Raw genomic sequence first — 6,902 nt, forward strand, 5'->3', positions numbered from 1 at the left:
TGGTAGCAGTACAAGGCCAGAATGAAACTTCCAATATAGGTAAAACTATTATTTTATTTCTGTGTAACATTTGGCCTCTCCTGTGCTCAGGACCACATTTCAGGTCAGAATTTTCTTTTTAAGGCACATGTCTTGTGTTTGGTGAACAGAAAATAAACCTTCCATTATAAATACACCACTGACAATTTCACATGAAAGTCATCAGCCATGGACAAAGTGCAGACAATTCTGTCATTTGCAACTGTTCATTCTGTAGAAAACACGGATATCAGTTAGCTGCATATTCATCCCAGCATGGCAAACTACCCTCTCTCCATACTTCTTTTCCCATCCAATTCTTAAACTGTCTCAGTAAGTGCATTATGAAAAGCCTTCTGAGGCAGCTCTGCATCTTTGCTGATGGTCCTCCACAGTCATCCACTGGCAATACTTTAGGGAGTAGTTTTGTTTTGTCTATTCACAGTGCTCTGATTGGCCTTGTTCACAAAGCCTCAATATTAATAACAGGAAAATTTCTTTCTTTGGATGTTTGCAATATTCATTTTAACCCAGATAGTTTATTATGTGGTCTAATACAATGTAAAAAGCTTATGATATGTGAAGATACTCGTCTCAGATGCACTGAAATATTAATATCCTTAGATACATGAAAATATTAATATTTAGGATATAACTATTTTCTGAACATCATTTCGAAACAAAAATACTGCTGATGAATCAATGCAAAAAATAACATTTCTAAATGTACTACAATGAACAGATATGCCTCATGGATGAATGATGAAAGAGTTAATTCATTTCACCACATATGAAAAAAGAGAAAACTAGATTTTAGTCCTGCAAAAGCAATCACAGTTGGAGAGAACTGATGGCTCAAAGCTAGTACTGAAAAACTGATATCAAGGGAACAAAGCCTTGATTGGTCTTACTTTACTAAAAAACTTTTTAAAAAACTCCATGTCTACAAATCTTCATTAATAAAGATATGAAATTATTTTGAATGCTTCATTGTTAGTCTTGATATTATAATTAGGGGAAGTCCATAAAAAGTCCAACAGATATTTTAAAGTGCCAGTATAAGAACTCCCATCTTTGAATGGTAATATATAGCTTCTAAAACAGAATAGCTCTCTAATAGCAGTTACTTTTATCAAATACAGCATTAGGCATCACAGCGAAAAATGCAACCCATGGTGAAGCACAGAAATTGAGAGATGAGAAAAATCGTAATAGGAGATGCTAGTATAGAGTGAAATGATTTGACATACATTTTTTCTCCTCAAGAGGATAAAGCCACATGCTTATTTCCTTGCAAGTTACGAAATATGACAAAAGTTAAGCCACTGACTTATAAATAAAGGAATTAATGAGTAATGTATCTAAAGTACACTGCACTGTGATTTTATCATAAAAGTTCATCTGGGTTCTAGTTAGTATGCAAGTGACACTTTCTGGTCAAAGTAGGATCACAGTAGATCTTCTTGTAAAGGTCTTGCAATCCTAGAATCTTACAGCCTAACATTGTCTTCATTCATAAGAAAGAATACATTTTTATGGTATGATAGATTTTTCAGACCTGTGCACTTTTTTGATATTCACCCTACTAAAAAGGGCAGTTAACCCAGAAATTATTAGTTCTCTGTGAACTAAAATTTCAATAAAACTAATTCTACCAACAAGATGGCTGACTGGATTGGCTTCTTTTAATTCCACATTGTTGTTAGGCCTAACATTTAGTTATTACAGAAGCTTAGAAGTTAGTCCTGGCAAAACAGCAGTAGAAATAGACAATAATTCAAAGTAATCAAATTCCAAGAACAGACACAAATGCAAAGCAAGAAAACTGACTAAATGCAGTAGGCATTTCAGCAAGTCCAAAAGGAATGTTTTTTCCCTAACAAAACGTAAGGTCAGGTTGGGATAGCAGCGATATTCATTCATGGCTCAGCACAGCCACCAAAGCTTATAAAGAATGTTGCAAATGAGCAGCGAGAGCTTGAAGCAACATGTAGCTGAAATATACCCAGGCAAGGGAAAGATGTTTTTGTAATGAAGTGGTTGTTCGTCATACAATCTCCAGACTGTGATAAAGATACTAAAATTTCATATTTGGCTAGAGAACAAAATTTGGTCCTAATCTTCACTGTATACTGCAAAGACAAGGCATCATATGAGCTGTGCTACCTGCTGTAGTTCCTATGGACTTTCTGTGAAGATCCTATGGGTTTTCTGTGAAATCCTTGCAGCAACTACAAACCAAAACCTTCTTAAAAGTTGTGCAAATTTCCAAATCTATTGGACAATAGTTTAAGTCTAGGGGAACACCTGAGACAATAGAATTGGTGGGTGACATGCAAGAAATACTGTTATATGAAAGCAGTAAATAGGAAAGAAAATTAGGCATAACATTAAAAAGCAAAATTTCAAGTCAGTATTTCCCAAGACCTTATATGAAATCTTTCACTAAGAAGTATTGATAATTTAAAATTTAGTACTTAAAAAAACCTTCAAAATTCGTTTAGCAAATGATCTCAAATAGGTTTCTATGGCATCCCACATACTTTTGATCTGACTGCACTATTGCTAGAGATTTGCTGTCAAAAAATCATTACCCACCTCTGATTGGCATGAATGAGACCACTGGTGAAACTTCAAGTCTATACACTAATAACAGTGACAAGAATGTCTGAATATAGTATTCTACCTGTAAAAGTATTATTTTTGGGTTATTAATTGGAACAAAAGTGGCAGAATCATTTTAGAAAAATGCAGAAATAACTTGTGTGCTACAATTATGCTAAGATCCAGAAGTTTGTAGGCATTTCCTGGGAGTCCTGCCAACTGAATACAGCTCCTATCCCACATTATCTGCTCCTCTGTGAGGACTGAGAGGTGGGGATACAACATAAGCCATGCTGAGCACGTGATGTGCAAACTTGCTTTGTATACAAACTGAACAGGCCTTTATTCCAGAACGAAAGCGTGCACAGATGATGTGTTCAGTCTTGTGTACAAGTATTGGCAAAGGGCTACGAGATAGAAAGGCTTGGAAGCTGAAGTCCTCCTGTATTTCTGTCTTTAGAAACAGCAGCTGAGACCCTGGAGGGAATGTGGAACACCAAGTGACTCTGTGAGTCCTGAATGGTCTCCCAATGGCTGAACATCTGAGGAAGCAGCTGGCTCCAGCTGGGGTTAACATGCCAATAACAGTATGTGCAGGATACCTTCCAGGGTCAATATCAAAAACTTACCACTGTTGTGCCCAAAGCTTCCACTCCAAGTACTCTATTCAATTAAAAATAGAAAATGGACTGCCTGTGAAATCAGCTGCTAAATAGAAAAGAGGACAAAACAAGCACATGGAGTGAAATGTAGGCAACAGTTGCTTTTTGCTCAATTAGCTTACGAGTATGATGGGAAAAGTAGGATGAAGGGAAATAAAAGAGGACTTGTCCAACAATTGAAAAATTGAAAAGGATAGAAAAAAATAAAACCAGTTTATTTACTGCCCTCTATCCACAGAGCAATGCTGCAGCTGCTGCTCTTTTGCTGCTGAAAGCCAAGTGGCTTCCCAGGCGTGGCAAGGAATTTAACTTCCTGATTATGAGCAAAGGAAACACTAGGAAACTTTGTTCCACATTGTTCAGTTCTTTCCCATTGCAGCAACTTCTGGAAGAAGGCAAGGCTGGCAATTCACGATTGTGCACCATCACAAAATTCATTTTAAGACTGAGCAATGTCAGGCATAACATCCTCTGCTACTGTCTGGCTAATAGTATAATCAACTAGGATGGCAATGTTGGACAATCAGTACTAAGGAGTGACAAATGCTCACCTAGAATCTGACCTCCCTAAGCAGAATCTCTGACACACTGATCAGAATAAATCACATATTATGTAGAGACTACAGGTAGCAGTGATATATCTGCAGAAAGTCAAGGATACAATAAAAAGACCAAACTGGAGACAATGCCTTGATAAAACCAAGGTAAAGGAGAAATCATTATAAATGTATATACCTAGAGATAAATAAATGTGTTTGTAAAATGTGGCTTTGATAACTGAGATCACCTTTTGTAGCAGGAGGTGGTGATGGGGAGCCATGCCATGAAGTCACCTCGGAAATTTGGAAAGCCTTTTTCTGAGCAAATCTGCTCTTTCCAAGTGAAAAAAAATTTGGGGGATCCATTTGGGAACTCATAGACTAGACCTACTGCAGCAGAACAGCCTTTACTATTACCCTAACTGAAAATCCTGTATCTTTTGGAAGTGTCTCTTTAGTGAGCTCTCACATGAACCTGGAAAACTCAAGGTTCAATAGTAAATAACACCTGGCTACAAAAGCAAAAAGTCGGCAAGGATTGAGCACCTTCTTGGGGAGTCATCAACCTATGAAGACTTAAGTCATATAAAACCAAAAAATTTATGAATTTCATAGATTGTTATAAAGCTAGCTCCCTAGCACTGGATGCAAAAGTATTGTAAATATTTTTTAAATTGTCATTTTTAAATTACTCAAACTGCCATTCAGTTCTGTGTATCAAAAAGAAACTATGCATTTCTGGTTTGCTTGTTGCATAAGTAATTACTCAAATTTCTTCAATCCCTGTTACAAGATACTGATTGACAGAAGTGATACTGACATAGGCATCCAAGATACTTTCCAAACTGGGCAACTCTAAACCATTATATGGATGAAGTTATATGCATAAAAGTACACAAGCAGTGAAACTTATTTAAATGCCCTCTTCCGGGAGATAAGTCTTTAAACAGGGTGCTATTTGTTCTATACTTCACTTTTAGTTGACTTTGCACTTTGTTTAGGCTCATAAACTAAAATATTCTAATTTACATATGGCTCTTTGTGCTGCCTTATGCCAATTCTTGAACACTATTTAGACAAAAAATTGTAGGCAAGCCAGTACAATTAACTGATGATTACTGTTAAGGCAGAAGGATGATTGTCAACTGGACTTAACACTGCTTTTATGCTAAGTGAAGAGTTTTTTCATAAATCAAATGTTTGGTAAAATTAAGCAACATAATGTAAGTCTGTCTGCTGATCTATTGGCAATCACTGGTGTAATAGCTTAGCTTAATTGGTGACCTATTTTTCTGAGTTTCCATCATGATGATATAAAACAGTGGTCTTTGTTTAAAGATACATATGGTACATTTTTTCTGTACATTTTTTTTTCCTGTGGCCATGCTAATGCTTTTTTGGCATAAAGGGCAGAGACTGTTCTGGCACAAGCTGTCTGTATATCATGATCAAATAAAGTACCCCAATGCCTTCAATCATAAAACATCCTCAAGCTTGAATACTCTCCTGTAGTAATCATACACACACATATTGTTGATAGCATAATTGTTAAAACATGAGTGTGATAGGGGCCCACCTTGCTGTTGGCAACCTTTGATTCTATTACATCCCCTGAGCAGGAGCAATAAATGGGCAGATCCATGGAGGATGCCAGGTATGATACAGAAGCTTTCTTTTGGAGATTAACGTGGTTTGTATGCAAAGGGCTCTACCAGTATGGTACATTCCAAACAATGGGAATAATGTGACATGGCACAAGCCACTGAGTAGGTTGTGCCATTCAGGTACTTAGTTTAAAGAGCTGAAACCAGGGAACCAAGAATCTGGAAGCCTATGAAGGAAATATGTACAACATTAAGCTCTTTACAATTCCTGGACTGTAGGCAAGAACTTTGTTACAACTTTTGCTTTGAAACTAGTCATGCCAACTCTTCATTGTTTCAATTTATCTGGATTGTTTGAGTCCAATTTAACTTAAACTGACAAAGACTTCAAACTGGATTAACATGGGAGACAGTAGAAGGTGAAATTCAGCAATAAAAAGAAAATGCTGAACTTTTCTCTTGAGTTTTTTCCTAAAAAGCTTGAAGCTAAAGAAAGAAGGAAAAGATATATTCAATCAGTTCATCAACTAAGATGAACTCAACTCTTGTTGCCAGTCTTCTTACTTAGGGAAATAAAATCACATCAATCTTCTTTAGTTACCTGGAACCATACCCTTATCAAAACCTAGTCCTCAAAAATTCAGGGATGACAAAGTAAAATGATCAAGAATATATAATTTGATCTGTTGTGGAGAGAGGACCACACTGCAGAATGTCTAAAGGAAAGTTTTTAAAAAGCAGAATAAGAGGTCATGCCACTTGGTGAATAACTGGTTAAGAAAACAGGAAAGAATCACCCATAGAGGCTTTAACATGCATGGTCCTACTGCTGAATTTCTGGATTTGCTCCTCCTAGTCTGTTATCTTGTAATGCATGTGCACCTTGCTTTCAATCAGGCACACTAAGTTCAATTCTTTCAGAAAGCCTCTGAAGCACTACACTCATTTCTGCCTGGAAAATTTTGGACAAAAAGGAAAGTACTCTTTGAAAGTCCAGTATGATTGCAACTGTTAATGACAGTGATAGAAAATCTGAAATTAGGGTGTGCATGTGTGTGCAGACTTACATGTTTGCATACTTCCTGATGGAGAGAATGAGCATTTCTGGAGATCTGCGTAGAAGAGGCAATGGGATGACCTGTCTGAGATTCAGTTGAGTGATCCATCCACCATCAATTGCACAATAATGTGGAATTATGTGTGCCTAAGCCTAAACAGTAAACCCAACACTTTGTTAGGGTGAAGTTAGTGAACAGATGGTGTACAGACCACCAATAGTGTATAGAACATCAGACGTCTGGTATAATTTCTACATGTAAGTGTCCTTGACATTGACAAGTCAGTACATGCCACATAGCAGAACTGGGAGCTGGGTTTTTATAGAGATAGCACATCACTGAAATGGTGAGAATTTAAAAAAACAGTTTGGTTATAAATAAAATCAGGATGGTTAGTATTTTTGGTAAGTGATATGC

Source organism: Oenanthe melanoleuca, chromosome 2 (assembly GCF_029582105.1).
Source record: "Oenanthe melanoleuca isolate GR-GAL-2019-014 chromosome 2, OMel1.0, whole genome shotgun sequence".
Lineage (NCBI taxonomy): Eukaryota > Metazoa > Chordata > Aves > Passeriformes > Muscicapidae > Oenanthe > Oenanthe melanoleuca.